The sequence below is a fragment of the Ahaetulla prasina genome, chromosome 2, assembly GCF_028640845.1.
Source record: "Ahaetulla prasina isolate Xishuangbanna chromosome 2, ASM2864084v1, whole genome shotgun sequence".
Taxonomy (NCBI): Eukaryota; Metazoa; Chordata; class Lepidosauria; order Squamata; family Colubridae; genus Ahaetulla; species Ahaetulla prasina.
This window is the reverse complement of record NC_080540.1, coordinates 99563551-99588764: the sequence shown is the minus strand read 5'-3', so window position 1 is coordinate 99588764 and position 25214 is coordinate 99563551. Positions and strand designations below refer to the sequence as shown.

The 25214-nt window shown below is 41.1% G+C and overlaps 1 protein-coding gene across 6 annotated transcripts in view; it reads left to right on the top strand.

The window, feature by feature from the left end:
• Window positions 1-5362: 5362 nt before the first annotated feature.
• AFF4 (ALF transcription elongation factor 4) overlaps window positions 5363-25214 on the top strand; it is a 68975-nt gene continuing 49123 nt past the window's right edge. For 2 of the 6 annotated variants that reach the window (XM_058166684.1, XM_058166682.1), the window contains exons 1-3: window positions 5363-5711; window positions 7370-7607; window positions 11222-11306. The gene's annotated coding sequence lies outside the window, so the exon portion shown is untranslated. The remainder of the gene's footprint in view (window positions 5712-7369; window positions 7608-11221; window positions 11307-25214) is intronic. The other 4 variants (XM_058166683.1, XM_058166679.1, XM_058166685.1 and 1 more) reach the window with 2 other exon arrangements.

Here is a 25214-nt window from a genome sequence, read left to right as displayed (position 1 = left end):
AATGTAAATCTGATAAGAGAAACAACACTCTTTTCCCGCAAGAAAGAGGTTTGTTTTTGCTTGATCAGATGTAGCAGAGCCTTTGACTTTGTAGATCATGCCAAAATGTGCTGTATAGTAAGGCTAACGAGGATTGCTAGAATATCTGATTATTCTTCTGAAGAATCTTTATAAGAACATATTGTAGGAACTGAGCTTGGAGACAGAATGGTTCAGAGTGAGACAAAGACGAATAAGATTCCCAATTCTTTATATATTGTCATAAAAATGATGAAGTCGGAAGAGATGACAACAGAAGTCAAAACAGGAAGCTATAATAATTTGAGATACACACCATTTTGTTTATTGAAAATGTAGAGTTAGTGGGAGAGGGGGAGTGATGCTTGGAAAGATGTAAAATATGCTCATTACCACATTTATGTATTTAACCATATTTAAGAACTGCCCATCTCCCTCATGTATTCAAGAGGAATAGATCTTGCGATGCTACGTTGCTTTTGATACTCTTGCCAAAAGCAGCAAGAGCTTGCAACACTCCTGCCTCAATATGAAAGCAAAAATGGATTACTCTTATGTTAAAACAGCGACATGACAAATAGAGTGTCACACTGCATGTCTAGTGACTGTACTATTGTTGGCAAAGAAATGAAAGTGGTAAATAGTTTTGGTTTGCTCAGTTGAAGAATAAAGATGGATGGCGTGGTGGAGAAATAAAAAGATTTGATTTTAAGGAGGAAGACGGTAATAGAGAAAATTGTAAAAAATAAAAATATTTCACAGTAACGAAGATCAGAATAGTTAAAGCAATTTTTTCCCCCAGAGGTAATATATGATAGCTACCTTTCAAGAAGCTTATGAAAGTTATCCTGGACTATAGAAAACCAATCAACTAATCCTAGGCCAAATGAACTCTGGATGTTCCCTTCAAGGGATGATGAATAAGCAAAATTTCATGTGATTTGGGCATGTGATGTGCGTGGATGATGAACTAAAAATATGCCTGGGAGGCTCAGGGAATAGGAAGGAAAGACACATGTTCAAATGTGTAGATGGGTCAAACTGCAGGGCATTTGTCCTAATAGTTGAACCGGACTTAATGGTACCTAACTCACTGCTTTTGCAGAATATGGTGACCCACTTAAAATGGTTAGATGGCTAGTAACATGGAAACACTATGCCATTGCCCGGGTTCACACATTGGCATATGGCAATTTGAGTTGACGCTCATTTTATGAGTTTGCTTATGTACAATATTCCATTTACTGAAATAATAACACATTAGCATTTACAGTGTTTATCATCTAGCCGGCGCCTCCCTTAAAACATTCAGAAAAGGTATTTTTCAAGTAAGGATACTAAGCAGATGCAGAACATCTGGATTAGATGCCAAATGTACTTATAATTATTCTGGCTCTTGAAAATTGAGGCCAAGTCATTAAGGAATTGTTGATAATTATCTGATGTGCATCTCTTACAGCTTTTTTTGGCTTTCAAACCTGGGAGTGCAAAAAAATTATGCAATCAGTTAAGTTAATTAATTACAGATAGGACAAAAAGTGAGTTAAGACATCACAGAAAGAAATGAGGGCAATGCTTAAGCTGAAATACTTATTTCTTGGTATCAGTATGTACAAAAACAATACCATGCAGTGTCTGTCTATCTGTCTGTCTGTCTTATGTTTAATAAATTTATATGGCTGCTCACATAGAGTGACAAGCCATGTAGGGCTTTAAAGGTGATAGTCAGCACCTAGAATTGAACCCAGCATAAGCTGACAACCCAATGTATCTCCTACAAAAGTGGTGATGCAAGTGCAAATCTAGACTTGTGTAAACTATGCAGGCTGCTGCAGTTTGAGCCAACTGAAGCTTTTGGATATTCCTAACAATATTCCAAGTGGGAAGTGATAGGGCATTGGTGATTATGAGAAGGGTGTGGTATAGGAATGGGGATAACCGATGCATAACTCGCAGTTGTACAAATGCCACCTGGCCACAATTGCCGTCTGTTCCTTGAGCAGAAGTTGCAAGTCCAGGAGAATCCTCAAATTACATACCAGGTCTGGGGCAGCGTCATCCCATCCACAACCAAAGATGTTAATTCTCCAAGAATCAAGAAGCCCCAAACCTAAAGCCACTCTATGTTGCTAGCGTTTTTGGACCTGTGAAGGTCCAAAAACCAAGAAAGACATGCTGAGCTTCTTCTAAGCAGTTTCATTTATTGTTTCTTCTGCACAGACAGAAATCTTGTTAAACTAAAGCAAACTACTTACACCATTAAACAATACTTTGAAAGCTCTTAGGGAGGAGCTATTCTGACTAGCCTCCTCCCACTCAAACTACCTAAACTCTGCTGTCTTTTGCTTCTCTGGAATGCATTTCCTCTCTTCTGGGAATCTGGATTACATTCCACCGCATCTCCAGATCTCAACAGCCTCCAGGCGCTAAGAAAGGGCAGTTGCGGCATCACTTAACTCACCTTAGGCAGAGATATGAAGTTGAGTATCATCAGCATACTGATGATACCTCACCTCATGGTGACAGATGACCTCCTCCAGGTCATTAAAGTTTCACCAAGTTAAACAGGACTGGAGAAAGCGCCAGACCCTGCAAAATACTACAAAGCAGGGGCTGCAAATTGGACCTCTTGCTCTTGTTCATACCAACTGAAAATTGATTTTAATGGAGAAAATGAACCAGGACAACACAGTTCCGTCCCCACGCTCCACCTCCAAAGCTGTCCCAGAATGATATATAATTGATGATATCAAAAGCTACAGAGAATCAAGTTATGCAAGGACAGACTCACTCACCTCATTCCACTCCTGTCAGAGGTCATCAAAAAGTGTATCCAGACCAGAAATCTGACTGAATGGGGTCCAGATTTTATTTTTCATCCAGAATCCTATGGAGCTGCAGCAAACCATCTTCTCAACAACCTTCCCCCAAAAGTGGAGGTTTTAGTTAGGACAAAAATTGTCCATCACAGTGAGATCTACTGATGACTCTTTAAGAAGGTAGCAAAACCCCTGTCTTCTTTAAAGGGCTGGAGCATCACTCCCTCATCCAAAGATGCATTGACTGTACCACCTGTACCCAACTGCATGTCACCTCTTGGGAAGCTTTTACCAACCAGAGGGAATGGATCTAAAGCTGCCAAGCTTACATTTCCTAAGATCTTGCCAACTTCCTCAAGAGCAACAGAGTCAAACCATTCCTAGATAACTGGCTAAGAATCTACCTCAGGCTTCTCTATTGGTATCCATGCCAATATCCAACTGGGAACAAATCTGAATTACGGTATGTGCCAGGAAATTATCAAATTTCTCAGCAGGCCCCTACACCTAGAAGGAATCTGGCCACCTTAAGGAGGCCAGCTGGATGATTATCTGCTTTTTGGACACGTATTTCCATTTCACTTCATGAATCAGTGGTAGGCTTTCATTGCAGTTTTATCCATGTTTGATTGAGTTCATTCTATGTCTTCTGTCAGCAGTGCTCTAGATGTTTCTTGATCCATTTCATCCCTCTCAACCCATTCACAAATACTTTTTAGGTATAACTGTTCAACCAACTTTGCATCCATCTTATAGCTGTGTAACCTAGCCTATATTTTGGCAACTTCTGTTAAGATCTCATGGAGACTCTGGTGTACTTAAATTATATTATGAATACTGAATTCATATAATCAAGGGCATGATGGCTCAGCGATTAAAGACACTTAAGTTTGTTTGCTGGAAAGCTGACATCCCAGGTGCAAGACCTGAGTGTCACACAACAGGGTGAGCTCCCGTTATTTGCCCCAGCTCCTGACCACCTAGCAATTGAAAAGCAGGCAAAATACAAATAGATTAATAGGTACCACTTCAGTGGGAAGGTAACTGGGTTCCATGCACCTTTGACATATAGCCATGCTGGCCAGATGACCATGGAAAATGTCTTTGGATAACACTGGCTCCCTTGGCCAAGAAATGGAGGTGAGCACCACACTCTAGAGTTGGACACAACTGCCCTTCTTCAATCTTCTGGCATCATGGTTATCATAATTTCTCAGAGGTCACAGAAATAGGTTTCCAATACAGCATTCACAAGCCCTTTCATTAATTATGGATGTAACTGGTCTCATCTTGGAGGCAAAACCATTCATTGTAGCCAGATGCTCCATAATAATCCTTAATTTACCTTGTATCAATGATTCTGTTCAAATCCATTTCAACACAATTCCCACTGAAAGAAAGTAGGAGTTGAGGAGCTTGGTCACTACCTCCTCATCTGTTAATATTCAACCATCTTCTCCAAAATGAGGCCACCCCATCTTTTTTCTTTCTTTTACTATTGAGACCACCAATGCTGGGTTCTTATACACCCTTATCCTAACTTCTGAAGTTCCCCTTAATGCCATCAAAAAAAATATATCTATCTTTCTTATTCAACTTAAGATTCGGACCAAAATGGACTGAAGTGAAGAACAGTTCATAACTGCCCAGTAGAATGTTTGTGCCATGAAAGATGCCTTGCACATCAGTTACAAAAACATCCGATCTCTTATTCAACAAGGTAATGCTTCTGCCTGTTTTTTTTCTGTCCTTGCTCCTCTGGTCTAATATAACTCACATGCTGAGTCTGGTTCTAACTGTGTGAATGAAAATGTGCAGAATGCAAGTTCCATTGCTGAATTTATTTATTTTTTTTAGAGAATCTGAGTTTACACTTCTGATCAAATATCGCTTATTTCTTTTAATTATTATTTCTTATTATTATTTCTTCGACTGTTAATTAAGTACTTGAAAAGATATCCCAATGCTATATTGCAGGGGTCTCTAATTGCTGGCTGGGGAATTCTGGGAATTGAAGTCCGCTAGGCTTAAAGTTGCCACGGTTAGAGACCCCTGCTATATTGTATTGGGATGAAACTAAATTCAGTTTATGAAACTAAATCCACTTCGATCCGGTAAGCCAGGAAGGCGAGTAACGATCAATGGAAAATTGTCGCCGCAGCCGCCTGATCAGGGCTGACAGCTCAGTTGACGGCTATCTCGCTCGCAGGGTGTCCCCCACAATCCGAGACCTCTCCGCCTAACCAGCGGGCCAAGCTGCCCATTGGGGCAACCGCGTCTTTCGAGCGACCTTTTCGCGAGTTCACAACCCCAGAAACGAGGAAACCCGGCAACCCTCTTTCCGAAGAGGGGCGGCGCTCGAACCTCGGCGAGGCCTTTTCGGGAGAGGATCACGTGGTCGGCTATTTGGTCCCTCCCCCCCCACACCTCAGTCGCCGGATGGGGCGCGGGGAGAGGAGAGGAGGAGGAGGAGGCCCGTTGACGCGGGGGTTGCTGGGAAGTCCTGTTCAGGGGAGGGAGGGAGGGGGAGGGGCAGAGGTAGAGGAGAAGGAGGAGGAGGAAGGAGAAAGCGGCAGGGACCGCCCGGGCCTTGACATCGCCGCCCACCCGCTTTGGTCCCGTCTCAGGCTTGCAGCCGTCGAAATGGAGTGGCGCCGGAGATGGTACTCTGCCGCCGTGCCTTCCTTTGGGCGGTGAGCCGCCGTGGCCCGCCCTTCCCCTTCTCTCGTTAGTGGCTCCTGCCGCCTCCGCCGTTGCCGTTCCTGGGGCCTTTCCGGCCTTTTGTGCCTCGCGCGGCAGAAGGACACCCCTCCCCTCACCCCCACCCCCCACCCCTGAGACATGGTTGGGGTGGTAGCGGACTAGTCCGTGGAGGTGAGTGATGGGCAGCTCGGGGAGGTGGGCCCGTGGAAAGGCCCTTTGGGCTGGGCTGGGCGGGGCGAGGCCAGGCGCAGTTAAGCAATTCAGAGCCAGATAGGCCCCGTCTCTCTCTCTCCCCCGGATTGGGGGTGGGTGGGGGAGGCCCGGGGGGCGGACCGCGCGCCCCATCCTCTGGGTAGCCAAGCCCTCGCTTAGCGAGGTGTCTTTGTATGCTTGTCCTCCATCGGCTGCTGCGTGGGGTGGGTGGGGGTGGGGGACTCGTTGCTTCCGATCCCAAGTTGGATTTGGCTTTCCTTCCCTCGCTCCCCCCCCCCCAACCTTGTCCCACACCCTGAATTTCCCATTACTTCGCTGTCCGGTAGCTTCTTTTCCTCGGATCCCTCCTCCCTTATTCGTCCCACGGCGAGCTAGGTATATTTGGGGGGGCGGGGGAAGAAAGGAGAGACGTTGTCTTGGAAGGTTTGAGCTTACCGAGATTTAGAGGCTCTCGTGTTACAAAATGGACTGACACGGGTTACAGATATGAGTCATGTCTGTGTGAGGGTAATAAATGCATATGTGCATAGATATATATACACGCGCGCGCTGGGCAAGTTTTAGGTGTTCCTTCTGCCTTTCGCGGATGAAAGATAGGATGGCTGTGTTTCTTTTTTTCTTTTTTGGTTTCCCCCTCCTTCCTTTTCGGAAGTGTCAGCAAAGTCGAGGCAGATAAAAGAGCCAAGATAAGCTTTTGACGGGAGGGCCCAGTCATCTCTTGCACTAGTTGGGTTTAATCGGAATCCGGGCTTTGACGTCATTGCTTTGTTCCTTCTACTTTTGCTATCTGTGTTTTAAAGCACTGGGCATCCGAAATCTCATTCAAATGTATTATGCTTCCAACAACACCCCCCCACACACACACCTCCCGCTTCTCATAATAAAAGCGGCTTCATGCTGTTTCAACACATCCAGTTGAGTCAGAAGCAAAACCAAAGAAATCTGGCCTGATAGGATTGTTTATTGCTCAAAATGCTTGGTGGAAAAGAAATGACTTCCCCTGGAGCTAAGGAAGAGGAAGAGATGTTCTAACAAACTCAAGTGCCGGGGCTGATTAAGATTTATTGCAAGTTTGGCAGGTCCAGATCGTTTATGCTGGGCTTTTCCAAATGACTGATTTTTCTAGCCTTGACATAATGCGTGCTTGCGTCATTTTGGGGATGAGATTGTGGAGAAAGGATCCCAGAAACCTTTGTGTTCAGGTTTTGGTTTTTGCCTCTGTCCTATAAACTGTGCCTTTTCCTCAGTCATCCACTACATGTCCTCAGTCACCAATATGTTTTATGACGTTTCTCTTTGCTATTGGGGAAGGTCATCCTAGGACACCTTAATTTATCATGATACCATGAATTAATTGCATTTGATTTATTCTGTGATATTCTATGTTGTTGAATATTAAAATAGCTAACACATTTTTAAAAACCAACACAGAAAAGAGACCCTAAAGTTAAAAACATAAACTTCAATACTATTAATTAACAGTTAAAATTTGGTAAAATCTGTAAAAAAAATTCTACAGATTTTCAAAAAACGAATGTTTAGAGCAATATATTTTTGTTATTGCCTTGCCAGTCCAAAGTATATCATTTTTGTATATTTTCGCCAAACCCCATTAGTCCTTGCCATATCATGCTTGGAGCAAGTGCTCAGGAAATCAACAGCTAATAAGCCTCCAAAGGACTTGTGAACTTCCAAACTTGCATATCTCAAATAGAATGGGAATGGTCTCTACAAACAACAAAAACAATTATTGACTGGTCTGCAGAAAGGTTCACTGTCGATTGCAATTGTGTGTATCATTGCATTATACAAGGATTGCGAGGACAAAATGCAAACATCCTAAAACTATTCCAGGTATATATAATTTCACATCTTTAAAGCAAAAAAATACAGGAATAATTCAGAGTTTTTGTTCAAAGCCATTTAAACCAGGCTTCTGCACACGAAACAAGCACATTGAGTTGGGCTTGGTGCCAGATAATTAACCAACCCTCTTGAAGGATCAATTTTATATGGCCTCATGTTGCCAAACCAGTTTCCATCCTCACAGCTGCATTTTGCACAAGCTGCTCTCTCCAATTCAATTTCAAGGCATCTCCATCTGAAAGTGTTTTGTATTATTTTTTAATATAAAACTATAGTATTACAGCCAAGAAATTAGCAGAACATGCTTGAAAGTATTGATAATTGAAGTAATTGGAATTGAAATAGGTGTTTTGTACTACGAAGAATTTGGCAAGCCAAGTGACAGGTAAATTTAATATACATGAATTATGATATAATTACGATAAACTATATTTTGAACAAATTCATCTAGACCAAATCATTCTCTTGATTTATGGTCTTGGACACTTATCAATCTACAGCTCCTCCATTTTGTTTATTGATTGTCATCCAGTCTATTGATCAAGCATCTTCATATTGTAGTACAGGTAGTCCTTGATTTACAACTGTTCATTTAGTGACTGTTTGAAGTTACAACGGCACTGAAAAAATTGACTTATAACCATTTTTTACATTTACGACCGTTGCAGTATCCCCATAGTTACAGGATTTACATTCAGATGTTTGACAACTGTTTCATATTCATGACGATTGCAATGCCCTGGAGTTATGTGATCTCTTTTGCGACCTTCTGATCAACAAAGTCAATGAGGAAGCCAGATTCATTTAAAAATCATGTTACTAATTTAACAGCTGCAGTGATTCATTTAACAAATGTTGCAAGAAAAGACATAAAAATGGGTAAAACTCACTTAACAACATAAATTTTGGGCTCAATTGTGGTTGTAATTTGAGGACTATCTGTATAGTCAATTCATAACTAGGAAACTGAGACCAATATAAGATATTGTTTACTATACTAAATTCAAGTGTCAGAACTTATTTTTGATACTGTAATTTGGAAAAAAAATTACAAATGTGAAGAACCAGAAGAATCAGAGTTGTTTAATTAAAAACTGATTTAAAAAAACAACCTTAGTCTATATACATCTTTTGATTCATTGCTGCTCTTAGATTTGGGTTTAGTTAATCTGGGATGCGTAACTAGCCTGGATTTCCTTTTACAGTTTATCACAGAAGTTGGCTTAGAAATACATTCATTGGCTAGATTTTATGAAATTGTGTATCAATCATAGATTATATAAGTGGCTAATGCTATTAACATAGCACTAATGGTCTGAATTATTGTTATAATTTGCATGAATTTTGGTGGTAGGCAATATTGTGCATTCCAGATGTTTTGAATTACAAATTTTATAAGTTTCAGTTAGCATGAACAATATTTTCAAGTAGAATTATTCTAATGTCAGACATCTGAGGATATCACATAATTCTGTTTGGCGATCTCACTAATTATGAAGTGTGATGATAACTTTCTAAGCTTTAAAACAAGATTACCTCTAACCCTAATGTGCTATACTTGAAATTTATTGTTGATCATGTATTTGTTAGCTTTTCTTTTAATTTTGGGGCCAAAGATATGCTCTGTCCTACAGTTTTATTTGTAATGGAAATGGATGGAATCACTAATTCCCAATCTATGTATTGGCAAGGTGGAGAGATTTTTATGAGGTGAAATCAGTGTTTTATGTCACACATAACAACCCTTAAAACTAACCACCTTTCCAAATCAGGGGAGGACAAGAAAGTGTAGTAGAAATTGAAAAGAGTTGCTACCCTGCTATGTGTCTTTCAAAGAAAGATAATACTGACTATATCCTGATAGTAGGTAGTCCTTGACTTACGACCACAATTGAGCCCAAATTTTCTATTAAGACAGTTGTTAAGTGAGTTTTGCTTCATTTTATGGCTTTTCTTACCACAATTAAGTGAATCACTACAGTTGTTAAGTTAGTAACATGGTTGTTAAGTAAATCTGGCTTCCCCATTGATTTTGCAAAAGGGGATCTGGGGGATCACATGACCCCCTCCAGACACTGCAACCATCATAAATACACACCAATTGTCAAGTGGTGGATTTTGATCATGTGATCTTCTGCAATGGTTATAAGTATGAAAATGGTCATAAGTCACTTTTTTCAATGCCATTGTAACTTCAAATGGTCACTGAATGAATGGTTGACCACTGGTCAAATACACATAATCTCGATTTACAACCATTCATAATCTCGATTTACAACCATTCATAGTGCCAGAATAAAAATCGAAACTGATAGTTCTATATAAAACTTACTAGTTTATAGTGCTTAGACAATAGATTAAAATTCTAATTTCTTTTGTTTTTAGTGCTGTATTGGCCATATTGTTTAGTGGTTGTTGGAACTGTAGTCCAGGAAAACAAGCTTAGGAAAAAACTATGATAGCATAGCGATAAATTGTTTGCTAACATACATTTTTTGAAAATCAGGAATATTATACTTTTACAATAGGAACAAAGTTGATATTTGCCATATCTTTTGATGAGTAATAAAGTGTTCCCCTCAATATTAAATAAAGTTCAAAAATGTTCAGATGTTCATCATATTTTTTTAAATTTTTAATGGGCTCTTATCCAACAAGCTTTTGATTTACAAATTTTAAAACACTGAATAACTTTTCTTAATGTACGCATTTATTTTGCATTCTTTTTCCCAATAAATTTATTATCTGTTTATTTTCCTTATATGGTATGTTTAGAATTCACCATTTCCAAATAAAGGTATTTTTTTTTAAGTTGTCAACTGCATTAAAATATTTGAGGAAGTACGATTTTTGATTATATAAGTGTGCTAGTTCTCCAACACCAGGAATTAGGAAGTGTGTTTGCTGGAAATTTTGTCCACGTGTTATAGATGCTCATAAAACACCTGCCTTGTGCATGATGCCAGTCATAGAACACTCACATATCAAGAGCTGGCTGTTGAAGCTGCTTCTGTCCAGAGTGCTCATTTCCCCCCAATTTAGCTTTTCTTTGTGAGTGGGTGGGAGTGTTCCTAGTAAGTATGTATTCTCCTACCCAAAGTGCTAAATTGTACTCAAGCCAAAATCTTACAGTGACATTATTTACAAGGTTTTGCATAAGGAATTGCATTTGTATATATTGTTATTTTCATAACTGCTATTAATTTGCACATAAAACTAAATCTTGAGTAATTTACAAATATTTTCCTTGTAATGAAAGTTATTGCTAAAGACAATGACACTGCTATTCAATAGTATTAATAACTTTTTAATAAACCATACCAATAAATATTGAAATAATCCCCGTAAATAAAATGCATTTTAACAAGAACAAGTTAGACATAAAAATAAAGGTATGGAATTGAATAAGGATGTTGCCATTTTTTGAAAGAAAAAAAACTGTAAACCACTTTTATATCATTAAGAAAATTCAAATTCTCTTTTATGTGTGAAAGTGTATGTGTACAAAAACACCAAATAAGAAAAATTAACAATTAGCTAGTTTTAAATATAATATACAAAATTCTGCATATTGTATTAATGTAGAATTTTCCTACCTCCAGATAAGTTTGCAGTATTGTAAATAAAAAAGATCAACATAATGCTGAAGTGGAACGGTTTTCTTTTCCATACCTAAGACATACCTATGTAAGTGGTGCTTCTTTTTCTCTTTGACAATTTGATGATGTTTTTGTCAAGTTCATAATGCCTGTGTAATTGCCAGTTTTGTTTTGCCTATAAATTGTAGTTGGAATGATAATTGATTAGATGTTCTCTGCTTGTATAATTGAATTTATGTAAGCCAGGAAAGTTTTCTTTAGCACAATTTTTACATGCAATGCCTTCTGAATTACAGGCTTAGAAATATCCATGTTCTGTTATTCCTCCCTGAGTATATGACAACACTGAGGTTTGGAGAGGTGATATCCAGAGCAATGTGAGCATTTCTCCTCTCCTTATCTGGAGAGATACAGAAGTTTATATCAGTCTCTTTTAGAGACATGCTAGTTCCCCCTCTCCCCACCCAGAAGTCTCCTCAGGGTAAGCATAGTTATGCAAATTATAGAAAAGGAACTAATAAACCAATGAAATTAAAGGCATAAGATTTAAAAAAAGGAAACATGTAAAACTAGTTTAGACCAACTCAGTCACTGTGCCTCACATACCTCCCATGTTCTTGCAAATCACCTTAGCTACCATGAAACATGCATTTATCACTTCAGTTGTTGCTTTTCATTGTTTAAACTTCTCACTTAATTTCTCACCTCTTGTTTTGAGGATCTCGTCAACTCTATCCAACCACAGCTTTTCTCTCAGGCTTCCTTCCACATTCATTCAGCATCCATTTATTCATGGCTATCTCTTCTTGTTTTAAAATCCTCCATTCAAACTATATTTAATTTTTGATTTGCCTGATATACAGGTAATCCCTGAGTTACGAACGTTCCCTTAGAGAATGTTCGCCATTATGTGATAAGCACCCCTGGTGTTTACGAACAAGTCCCAAAATTACGAATGTTGCAGCTCCACAGCAGTTGTTCGCCCTTGCAAACAACCACAGAGGCTCTGTAACATTTGCCCTGCCTATTCCCCCACTCCCGTCCTGCCAGGTCTTCACAGGCACTCCGTCTGTGGAGGTTCACTTACCTTGTGAAGATCTCCTGTCCGTCACAATTTCTTTCCCTGCTTTGTTGCTTCAGGTTTTCGGCACATTTGCAGAGAACAGAAGCCTAATATACCATGATTTTAAGCGAGATCAGTAGTGTGAGATTTCTTGCTACTGATCTCACGTGATCTTGCCTTTTAGACTTCTATTCTCTGCGAATTGAGGCCTGGACATTTGCAAATGGAGGAAAGGCTTCGGTCCTTCAAGCTTTCCCTCTGTTTGCCATTTCCTTGCTGAAGCCTGCAGGGAGATTGTGTCCCTGTAGTTTCAGTAGCCCTTTGCAAAAAGCCTTTGTCGGCACCAGTGGAGGTTGGGAGGGATGGACGCATCCCTCTGAAGCTCTGTTCTTATCAGCAAAGGCTGCCGAAGCCTACAGAGAAGCAATCCTCAAGTGCTTTTGCGGGGAGAAAGGAGGCCCGGAAGGGTGCGAGCATCCCTCTGGGCTTCCTTTTTTGTGGCTGAAGGCTTCATCAAATGGTTTGGTGGTGAAAAAGAAGGGGCATGGGCATCCCTCCATACCTCATTTTTCATCACTGAAGTGTTTTGCCAATGAGAAAGGAGGGAAGCTGGAAAGGAGACAGATCTTCATAAAATAAGTGAACTGGCGTGGCAGGATGGGTGGGGGGGAGCAATTGTGATGACTCCAGGGAGGGAGAATCTCAGTGGATCAGGGGAGGCCTTGGGTGGTCTGTAGCAGGTGCCTTGTTCCATCACTAGGCCCCCCCCATGGCCTTCCCCACCCTGAGATAACTCCTGTGCACTTAACAAGCCGTGCATTCGATTAGCGAATATGAGGGTGAAAGGAGGGAGTGATTGCATTCAAGTTACGCAATTCACTCCTACAAATCCTTAGGTTATGAATGGAATTGGCAGGCTCCATGCATTCGTAACTTGAGGACTACCTGTACTTAGTTCTCACTTCCATATATAACAAGTAGGACAGAAGCATGTTTTATATCAGTCATTTTATCCTTTTTAATGAATGTTAATTTCTTGCAATAGACCACAATCTTTCTACTGGCCCACGACTTTTGGGCCTATTTCTCCATGAGATATTCATTTGCCGATCTACTACGACTGCGAGGTTCCCCCGCCTCGCAGGAATGGCCCTCCAAGCTATCGAGGGCTTACCTTAACGAAGGGTCTTGGGACCCAGAGAGGTGGCATGCGGCTAAGAAGAATTTGTGGGGCTTTTTAAATAGTTTTTTAAATAAGGGTTTTTTAAGGGGTGGGAGGGTTTCGACGGGTGGGGGGGAGGACCCGTCGGGGAGGGATCCAGCCCCTGTGCTAGTTCGCGACATTACGCCATCTTGTCTGAAGGCAGGGGGGGAGGACGTTCCAGGTTTAGAGGGCTGTTCGATCTGTACGGTAAGTGGGAGAGGCAGATATGGCGGGGGGGAGGGGCCGTATCGAGTTATGGGGGCACGTGCTCGAAGTTTGAGAGCGATCACGTGCTCCGGCCCCTCAGTCCCTACCCGTTCCTCGGGTGGCCATGATCCTCAGAGCTTGGACCTTCGGCTGATGTTATGTAATGCCCGGTCCGTGGTTAATAAGGCTCCCCTGATTTGTGACCTTATTCAGGGGAGGTCCGCGGACCTCATGGGCATTACGGAGACCTGGTTGGGCCCTGAGGGGGGGGTCCCCCTTGTTGAGATGTGCCCTCCAGGCTTCCGAGCATTTCATCAGCCGAGAGTCCAAGGTAGGGGTGGGGGGGTGGCGGTTGTTATTAAGGAAGATCTAGAGGCGAGGAGACCACTGTTCCTCAGATTGCTGGCTGCGAATCCTCTGTGTGCGCTGGGGCTATAGGAATCAGTTGGGCTTGGTGATCGCGTACCTGGCTCCTTGCTGCGTGACCACAGCCCTGCCCGAGCTGTTGGAGGTACTGGCTGCTGTGGCGGTTGAGACCCCCAAACTTATAGTTATGGGGGATTTCAACTTGCCATCGGCTGGCCTGTCATCAACGGCAGCTCGGGAGTTCCAGGCTTCCATGACGGCCTTGGACCTGATTCGAGTAAATGATGGCCCTACGCACACAGGGGGAGGCATGCTAGATATGATTTTTATCTCTGGACAGTGGTTAAATGATCTGGTATTAGATGATTTAGTAACAGAACCAATGTCATGGTCGGATCATTTTCTCCTTCGCCTAGACTTCCGAACCGCTATTCACCACCGCAGGGAGACGGAACCTATACGGTGGTTCCGTCCCAGGCGCCTGATGGACCCTGAGAGGTTCCAGACGGAGCTTGGGCCATTCCCTGAGGATCTGGCCCACGGCACGACTGAGGAACTGGTCGTGGCCTGGGAGCAGGCCGCGGCCGGGGCCCTGGATCGTGTCGCGCCTTTGCGGCCTCTGCCCGGGCGTAGACCTCGTCCGCCCCCTTGGTTCCCGGAGGGGCGGGGGGAGATGAAACGCCGGAGAAGACGCCTAGAGAGCACCTGGAGGTCCAGTCGCTCCGAAGCTGATCGGACACTAGTTAGGACCTATACTAGGACCTACCTAGTGGCAATGAGGGAAGCGAGGCGCCCACGCCCACCCTCATTGCGCCGGCAGATAACCGCCCGGCCGCCCTGTTTGGGTGACCCGCCTCTCCTACATCAGGAGGTGCGGATGACCCTTTGCAGGGACGAGCCGAGGAGTTTAGTGGTTATCTATACGATAAAATCGCTCAGCTGAGGGACGGTCTGGACCGAATTTGGGATGATCCAAGCGAGGGAGAGGAGGCACGTCTTGTTGAGCACATTTGGGATGAGTTTGACCCTGTGGCTCCCGAGGACGTGGACAGGTTGTTGGGGAGGCTTCACGGCACGACATGTTTACTGGACCCGTGCCCTTCCTGGCTGGTACTGGCCACTCAGGCGGTGACACGAGGCTGGCTCCAGAGGATTATCAACGCTTTGTTGGATGGGGTTTTCCCTGCCGCCTTGAAAGAGGCGGTGGTGAGACCCCTCCTTAAGAAGCCCTCTTTGGACCCAGCTATTTTGGCTAATTATCGTCCAGTCTCCAACCTTCGCTTTGTTGCGAAGGTTGTAGAGAGTGCCGTGGCGCGACAGCTGCCCCAACACCTGGATGAAGATGTCTATCTAGACCCGTTCCAGTCCGGCTTCCGACCCGGATACAGCACGGAGACAGCTTTGGTCGCATTGGTGGATGATCTCTGGAGGGCCAGGGACAAGGGATATTCCTCTGCCCTGGTCCTATTAGACCTCTCAGCGGCGTTCGATACCATCGATCATGGTATCCTGCTGCGCCGGTTGGAGGGATTGGGAGTGGGAGGCACCGTATATCGGTGGTTCTCCTCCTATCTCTCCGACCGGTCGCAGACGGTGTTGACAGGGGGGCAGAGGTCGACCGCGAGGGGCCTCACTTGTGGGGTCCCTCAGGGGTCGATTCTCTCGCCCCTGCTGTTCAACATCTACATGAAGCCGCTGGGTGAGATCATCAGTGGTTTCGGGGTGACCCGCCTCTCCTACATCAGGAGGTGCGGATGACCCTTTGCAGGGACGAGCCGAGGAGTTTAGTGGTTATCTATACGATAAAATCGCTCAGCTGAGGGACGGTCTGGACCGAATTTGGGATGATCCAAGCGAGGGAGAGGAGGCACGTCTTGTTGAGCACATTTGGGATGAGTTTGACCCTGTGGCTCCCGAGGACGTGGACAGGTTGTTGGGGAGGCTTCACGGCACGACATGTTTACTGGACCCGTGCCCTTCCTGGCTGGTACTGGCCACTCAGGCGGTGACACGAGGCTGGCTCCAGAGGATTATCAACGCTTTGTTGGATGGGGTTTTCCCTGCCGCCTTGAAAGAGGCGGTGGTGAGACCCCTCCTTAAGAAGCCCTCTTTGGACCCAGCTATTTTGGCTAATTATCGTCCAGTCTCCAACCTTCGCTTTGTTGCGAAGGTTGTAGAGAGTGCCGTGGCGCGACAGCTGCCCCAACACCTGGATGAAGATGTCTATCTAGACCCGTTCCAGTCCGGCTTCCGACCCGGATACAGCACGGAGACAGCTTTGGTCGCATTGGTGGATGATCTCTGGAGGGCCAGGGACAGGGGATATTCCTCTGCCCTGGTCCTATTAGACCTCTCAGCGGCGCTCGATACCATCGATCATGGTATCCTGCTGCGCCGGTTGGAGGATTGGGAGTGGGAGGCACCGTATATCGGTGGTTCTCCTCCTATCTCTCCGACCGGTCGCAGACGGTGTTGACAGGGGCAGAGGTCGACCGCGAGGGCCTCACTTGTGGGGTCCCTCAGGGGTCGATTCTCTCGCCTGCTGTTCAACATCTACATGAAGCCGCTGGGTGAGATCATCAGTGGTTTCGGGTGAGATACCAGCAGTACGCTGATGACACTCAGCTGTACCTTTCCACCCGGACCACCCCAATGAAGCTGTTGAAGTGCTGTCCCGGTGTTTGGAGGCTGTACGGGTCTGGATGGGGAGAAACAGGCTCAAGCTTAATCCTCCAAGACGGAGTGGCTGTGGATGCCGGCACCCGATTCAGTCAGCTGCAGCCGCGGCTGGCTGTTGGTGGCGAGTTACTGGCCCCAAAGGATAGGGTGCGCAACTTGGGTGTCCTTCTGGATGATCGGCTGTCGTTTGAAGATCATTTGACGGCCGCCTCCAGGAGGGCCTTCCACCAGGTTCGCCTGGTCCGCAGTTGCGCCTTCCTTGATCGGGATGCCTTATGCACGGTCACTCATGCGCCTGCTACCTCTCGCTTGGATTACTGTAATGCTCTCTACATGGGGCTCCCCCTGGAGTGCGCTCGGAGGCTTCAGTTAGTCCAGAATGCAGCTGCGCGGGTGATAGAGGAGCTACACGTAGCTCCCATGTAACACCGCCTCCCGCGCAGACTGCACTGGCTGCCTGTGGCCTCCGGGTGCACTTTAAGGTGTTGGTTACGACCTTTAAAGCGCTCCATGGCTTAGGACCTGGGTACTTACGGGACCGCCTGCTGTTACCATACGCCTCCCACCGACCCGTACGCTCCCACAGAGAGGGACTTCTCAGGGTGCCGTCCGCCAAACAATGTCGGCTGGCGGCCCCAGGGGAAGGGCCTTCTGTGGGGCTCCACACTCTGGAACGAGCTTCCCCCGGGCTTACGCCAAATTCCTGACCTTCGGACATTTCGTCGCGAACTCAAGACTCACCTTTTTATCCGCGCGGGGCTGGCTTAAATTGGGATTTTAAATTTTAAATTTATTAATTTTAAATGGGGTTTTAGTAGAGTAAATTTTAATCATTGGGCTAATTTAAATAAGTTTTTTAAATTGGATTTTAAATTTGTATATTGTATTGTTGGTTTTTATTATGCCTGTACACCGCCCTGAGTCCTTCGGGAGAAGGGCGGTATAAAAATTAAATAAAATAAATAAATAAATAAATAAATAAATACTGCATCAATATTTGCATGTCTTAAAATTTCTCCACCCATTTTTCCATCTTTAGTAAACAAGGTAAAAGAATTTCTTCAACAGCCCCAGTTTCCCCCATTTTATAAGTTCTGTTTGTTCATTGCATTGTTCATTTCAAGCCCAACAACTTGTTCTTTGAAAACTTGATTTTTATCCATAGTCATCATGCATCATTCAGTGTAAAATTCCCTGAAGTTCATTCAGATTTTCAGCCAACAGCATGGAGTCATCTGCCTAGAAAAGTACACATATATTCAGATTCCTAGCAAACACATCTTGACCAAGCATTTTGTATATTAATCCACATAGATACAAAAAACAAGGAGACATAACACACTCTTATCTTATACCTTGATCCCTGCTGAACCGTTTGTTTAATACTTTTTCATACATGTTTTACTTCCATCATACAGTATATTGCTCTGCCATATTCACAACTAAACCCAAACATTCACATTTATTCAGTTTATCATACACTTTTCCTAAACGATAGATAACTGTTTCTCAGATTTTTATTTCTTAAAAGTTGTGTTAAAGAATAAACTTGATATGTGTACCCTGTACTAATGCATAAACCTACACTGTACTTCTCAAACTTCGCTGATATTGATTCCTTGAATCTTTTTGATCAGAATTCTGCCATACACTTTCCCAAGAAAACCTAGCAAGCAAATGCCCTTTAATTTTTTCTTGCACTTTTGTTATCTTTTTTTCCTTGTAGTGGGTATTAGTGCTAGTATTGTTAGATAGATGCTTTAAAGTATCTGCATAGTTCCTACTCAAACAAGCAACATTCATATTTTAACATTTCTCCAGTTGCACTATCTATATTTTCAATCCTAGAGTTTACAAGTTTCTTATGGGTAGCCCTTGACTTAACAATCACAATAAAGCCCTAAATTTCCTTTGTCAAGCAAGGCAGTTGTTGTGAGTTTTGTCCCATTTTATGCCTTCTTTTTGTAACAGTTGTTAAGTGAATCACTGCAGTTAAGTGAATCATCTATTGTTAAGCAAATCTGACTTTCCCCATAGACTTTGCCTGTCAGAAGCTGGCGGGGAAAGTCACAAAGAGGGATCACATGATCCCGGGACAGTGCAGCTGTCATAAATACATGCCAGTTGCCAAGCACCTGAATTTTGATCATGTGACTAGGGGATGCTGCAACAAACGTCATAAGTTGAAAAACAGTCATAAGTCACTTTTTTCAGTGCCATTGTAAGTTTGAACCGTCACTAAATGATTTTAAGTCAAGGACTACTTTATATAATTTTCAATTTCATTTTCACCCATTTTTCTTGGTTTATTTATACCATTCTTTTAAATTTCATTTTTGGATATATTACTGTCGGGATAGCTCAGGCAATAGAGAAGCCTGTTATTAGAACACAGAGCCTGCAATTACTGCAGGTTCGAGCCCGGCCCAAGGTTGACTCAGCCTTCCACCCTTTATAAGGTAGGTAAAATGAGGACCCAGATTGTTGGGGGGGCAATAAGTTGACTTTGTAAAAAAAAATATACAAATAGAATGAGACTATTGCCTTATACATTGTAAGCCGCCCTGAGTCTTCGGAGAAGGGCGGGGTATAAAGGTAAACAAACAAAAAAAATTCTCATACAAATCAATAAATACTTCTTTCCAGCTTTCTCTTTTACTGGAAATCATTTCCCCATATTTATTTTTAATTTAGTTCACTCTGTTGGAGTTTCCTTTTTTATTATTTTTTATTGCCACCTTGGCTCACTTTCAAAACAACTTTGTAATTCCTTTAAAATTATTCTGCATTTTCTTTGTATATTTGCTAACAGGAAACAATAAGTAGCACACATAGTTCTTTCTGAATAGCAGTGCCTTGAGTAATGGTTTGTCTCTATCAGCATTCCTGCATGATGGAAGGAAAGGTCAAGCTAGTAAGCGAAATAGGGAGCAAGTACTCTGGAGATTGTAGTCATGAAACTATTATTAAGAAGATTGCTACATCCTTGCTTGCCCATGATCTACAATTTACAAGCTGTAGAATCTTTGAGTTTGGTTGTTTGTTTGCAGCACTATGAGAGAGTAAAGAAGCTAAAAAGGACACAAAAGACCAGAACACCTTGCCAGGAATCAATACCCAAATAAGCAGGAATTGATACCACGATAAACAATTAAGCAGTAAACTATTTCTTAATCAAAAAACTACCAATTTAGACAGTGAAGCAGTAAATAACAATTTAATCAAGGAATCACCAAGGAGAAAGCAACATTCCCATCAACACTGACAGGACAAGCTGCTTCATATTAACAGAGAGCAAATCTCCACCCTCTTCTAGCACTGAAGAAGTTACCTAGTCTGGTAATGAAATGTCTGCAAGCAAACAACCAAACTGAGAGAGCACCAAGGATTCTACACTTCAACCATGAACTACATATACAGGAAGTCCTTGACTTATAATCACAACTGAGCCCAACATTTCTGTTGCTAAGTGAGATATTTATTAAGTGGGTTTTGCCTCATTTTATTCCCTTTCTTGCCACAATTGTTAAGTGATTTACTGCAAGTTGATAGTAATGGGTTGTTGAGTGAATTCGGATTCCCCATTGACTTTGCTTGTCTCAAGGTTACAGAAGGTGATCACATGACCTCGGGACACTGCAACTGCCATAAATGAGTCAGTGGCCAGGCATCTGATTTTTGATCACATTGCCATGTAGATGCTGCAATTGTTGAAATTGTGAAAAATGGCCATAAGTCCCTTTTTTTAAAGTCCCGTTGTAATTTTGAATGGTCACTAAATGAACTGCTGTAAGTCAAGGGTTACCTATGTTCTCTCCTATTGGTAATTTATAAACTGCTTCAGAGGGAGTGAGGAGATCACCACAGAGAAGGTCGCTGGATCTTAACTAACAACAATATTGGTCAGGTCAGAGAACATTATAATTGTAAGACTCCCATCCCATGGATTAAGGTTTATATGGGTTTTGATCCATTAGGCTTGCTATCTGCTAGGAATGCAGAAGGAACTGCTAGGAACTTGCCAAAAAGCTAGTTGGTCTGATTTGGGGGGATTGGACAAACTGGTGCTGCCTGCATCACACATCATCTGTATTTTCAATCTGGTTCATTGATGCTAGTCAATTTTGCAGCATACCACAATTTGCATAGAAGCCAGAAAATCCTAACCAAAGAGCTAACAACTGGACATAATAAGAGAAAGAATGTGAAAGAGGAGAAGGAAGTTTAAAAGTTGATTTATATAGTGCTAGCAGTAACAATTTACAAGTCACATACATTCTTTCTTTGAATGTGCATGTTAGGCTAGATTGTGGAAGGGAAGTAAAAGACAATAGATGAATCATCAGCAAATAGAGCTATATGAATTTTGGTTTACTTTTACTTCAAAATATATAAAATTGAAAGAAACATTAACAGGAACAAAGGTGTTGGAAAATACCAATGGAAGAGTCTAAGTGGTTTAAAGTTTCAGTTTATGATCATGTGACATCATGTGTTATTTTGGGAGGAAGTTCAGAAAGTGTGAGCAGAATTTGAACTATTAATCTTTCAATATTTTGAAAGGCAAGAAGGAAAAAAGAATACAACAGCCAACAAGAATGAGATGTTGACTCCTGAATTCTGCATATCCTTAATCTAAATGGTTTTACACTTGAGCCATGTTAGCCAATACAAATGAGAACTTATCTATAACTCAATAGCTTCTTTATTACATAGTTCCTGTTATAGTAGAAATCTCCTGCCTAGTCCGTGGCATCTGAGATCTCTCCATAGCTTTGCTTGTGTTTGATCTGACTTTCAGATTATAGAATCCTGAATATAGCAATAGCAATAGCACTTAGACTTGTATATCACTTCACAGTGCTTTACAGCCCTCTCTAAGCAGTTTACAGAGTCAGCATATTGCCCCCAACAATCTGGGTCCTCATAAATGCAACAGTGACCATATTAATATACTATTAAAGGTGCTAGGGAGAAAATACTATCTGTCACTTTGCATTGATTTTCCAGTCTTGAAAGTGTAGCTTTGATGATCATAATACTTATATTGCCCACTTACTAAATCCTGTGGAAGAAAAAACTTTTGGTTTAGGAATATATCTGCCTATGGGTTTTTAATTGTATCTATTGTCTTGGCGGATCTTTTTGTACTGCCTGATAATATAATTTTAAAGACATAATTCCCTATTTCAAGGGTCCATTTCTATTAACCCTTAAATGTTTTTAATATTGAAAAAGTAATTTTTCTTTGCTATATGCTTTTACATTTCTTATTCCAGATTTCAATTTCAAGAACAAAATTTCTTCAGCATTGGAGTAAAATTATTAAACAGTTAATACTTCTGTGATATCAGCACCTCTATAGAGTAGAGTAGAGTAGAGTAGAGTAGAATAGAATAGAATAGAATAGAATAGAATAGAATAGAATAGAATTTTTTATTGGCCAAGTGTGATTGGACACACAAGGAATTTGTCTTGGTGCATATTCTCTCAGTGTATATAAAAGAAAAGATACGTTCATCAAGGTACAACATTTATAACACAAATGATGGTCAATATATCAATATAAATCATAAGGATTGCCAGCAACAAAGTTACAGTCATACAGTCATAAGTGGAAAGAGATTGGTGATGGGAACGATGAGAATATTAATAGTAGTGATTGAAAGGTATTAGATTTCTCTTTGTATTTTAAGAGAGTATGAACAAACAATTGTGGCTTTTGAAAAAAATGTACTGTTAATTCTACAACTGTCTCCAGTTCTAATATATTTAGCTGAATTATTAAAATTTACAAAAGTTGCTGTGATATTAGCTGTAAATAAAATTAATAGGTAATTGCAACTCTTTTTTAATCCTTTTAATATTCTTGTTGCTGTGAGGTTCCTGTTTCTATAACAAAACTAAATGCCTTTTACACTTATTAATTTCTTTATATTGCTAGGTAATAGAGGTGTACAATTCCGTCAAAAAGTCGACAGATTTTATGAATACTTTTTTACATACTTTTGAGTATGTGATAAAGTAACCTTTAGTATTGCCTTTATATATCTTTTTTCAGATTATTATTCAATAATTACAAATTTGTATTATTAAATTTGCATATTTTGCTTGAAAAATTAAATTTGGCTTACTATTTTATCAGTTTCTAAAACGTTGAGCTCTTTTCCATTATTCCTTGCTTATCATTCCTTCAAATTAAACTCATCAAATATGAAACTGTCTGTCCTACAATAAATATATTTGTGAATTAAATTAATTAAATTTATGAAATGAAAACCAATTTTCTCACTATCTTTTATTAACCTCATCATCCTTTTCTGTTCCTCTTCCCAATAATCCCAGCCCAAAACCATTTAGAGCACATCTGAAAAGAAGTTCACAGAGGATTAATGAAATCCTCTAAGCAGTGTAGTTTAAGGGAATTGGTATGTTCAGCTCTTGACAACTCAGCTCATTATATTGTAACTTTTACATCAATCTTTACTAATCTCTGCATTTTGTCTTCGCAATTAATATGGAATTATGTTAAATATTTGTATTTTATGAACGTTATAACCAGCAACCATCTTACAAGTCTCACTTTCCCCAAATCTCTTTTAGCATATCTTCTTTTTATAAAGTGATATCAATTATTTGGACAGCCAAGATTGTTCTCTATTCTTCATGAAATATGTTCAGGTTTATGATAAAGTCTTCTCATAACCATAACTCATATACTTAAGTCATAAACATAAAAGTATTCTCTCTTCCTTGTGGTTGAAATAAAATTCGCTTGAAAGGGAACCTCTATTTACATCATAATTTTTCTTTTTAATAAGCCTGTCAGACCTTTGAAGGCTTTTCTTCTTTATAACAGGATGGGACTTAATAGCTTGAAAAAAATTAAACTTTCCAAGCCAGTTTATCTTTTTTTAGTCCGTATATTTTTAGCAGAATTTTTCTGTCAGCAAAGCATTTACAAATCTTACTACTTATCTCGTGAGTTTTGCATTTGATTGAGTTCAGGAAAAACGATGCTATGGAAACATTTACATCATCTGAAGGCATGAACTTTGCTATCTGGTTAACTTAAGTTGAGCTACCCAATTAAATTAGTATTTTCTTCATTTTCTCTAATTCTTCCCCCCCCCCTTCTAATGCTAGATCTAATGTAAATCAATTTAATCTAATCTAAATCCAATTTAATGTCTGTAATATTTCTTTAAATTTTTCTAATATCAAGTTATTTTATTTTGGTTTGGTTTTTTTTGTTTATTTTATTTTAGTAGCAGCATATGTTTACTATCAGACTCTACAACGTCTGAAACTTAAGCCTATTTTTTTCAGTTGTTTATTAACTTGTTCAAACATATCTGCTAAATCCTGCTGAAGCATGTTAGCTGGCATCCGATTACGGCTTTAGTTCTTTTGGAGTTGGTTTAATTTAATTTCCTGCTGAGCCAGCTTCCATGCTACTTCATAGGTGGTGCTTGATTTTTGCCCAACCCAATGAGAAGTCCTCCTCCATCATTTTTTCTTCAGTACTAGAATAGGATGCCCGCTCATCAATTCTTGATTCACCCATATAAGGCTTAATTCCCCTGCCTCTTGATAATTACATTTCTTAGACTTTTTTATTGTTTATTTGGCCAGTAAGTTGTATATTAGTAAAACAAAAGGGCTCTTCCCTGGTTTGGGAAGAGAATAATTAGCTGAACAAACCATCTTTTTTAGTGTCCTCCACCTCCTCACACCATCCCCCTTTCAACCATATATTGAAGAACAGAGGGAAGAATTTGGGATCAAAATGTTTATTTTTGAAATAAAATCAAATGTATAGAACAGAACAGAACAGAATTCTTTATTGGCCAAGTGTGATTAGACACACAAGAAATTTATTTCTGGTCCGTAAGCTCTCGATGTACATACAACAATAGTGATAGATCATTAATATAGTTATTGTAAAATACATTCATCATAAAACATTAGATACAACACCTAGTGATAGTCATGGATATTAAATAAGTGATTAACATAAATCATACTGCGATGTTAAGTAAACAATATAAATCGTAAGATACAAGCAACAATGTTATAGTCATAAGATAAGGAAACAGGTAATAGGAAAGATGAGACTAATGATAGTGATACTGCCTTTTTAGATAGTTTGACAGTGTTGTGGGAATTAGTTATTTAGCAGAGTGATGGGATGGGGGGGAGAGGAACTGTCAGTTGTCCTAGAATAACTGTCCTAGTTATTCTAACATGCAGTGCCGTATAATGTCGTTTTGATGGTAGAAGTTGACACTGTTTATGTCCAGGATGTGAGGGGTCTGTAGATATTTTCACAGCCTTCTATCTGGCTTGTGTGGTCTTCAACAGAAGGCAGATTGGTAGTAATAAGAGATTAATGCTGACTATCTATTCTGATCAGGTAGGAAAGTCACAATCTAGTAGTAGTACTGTGTTAGAAATTAAGTTCCTGAACATTAACA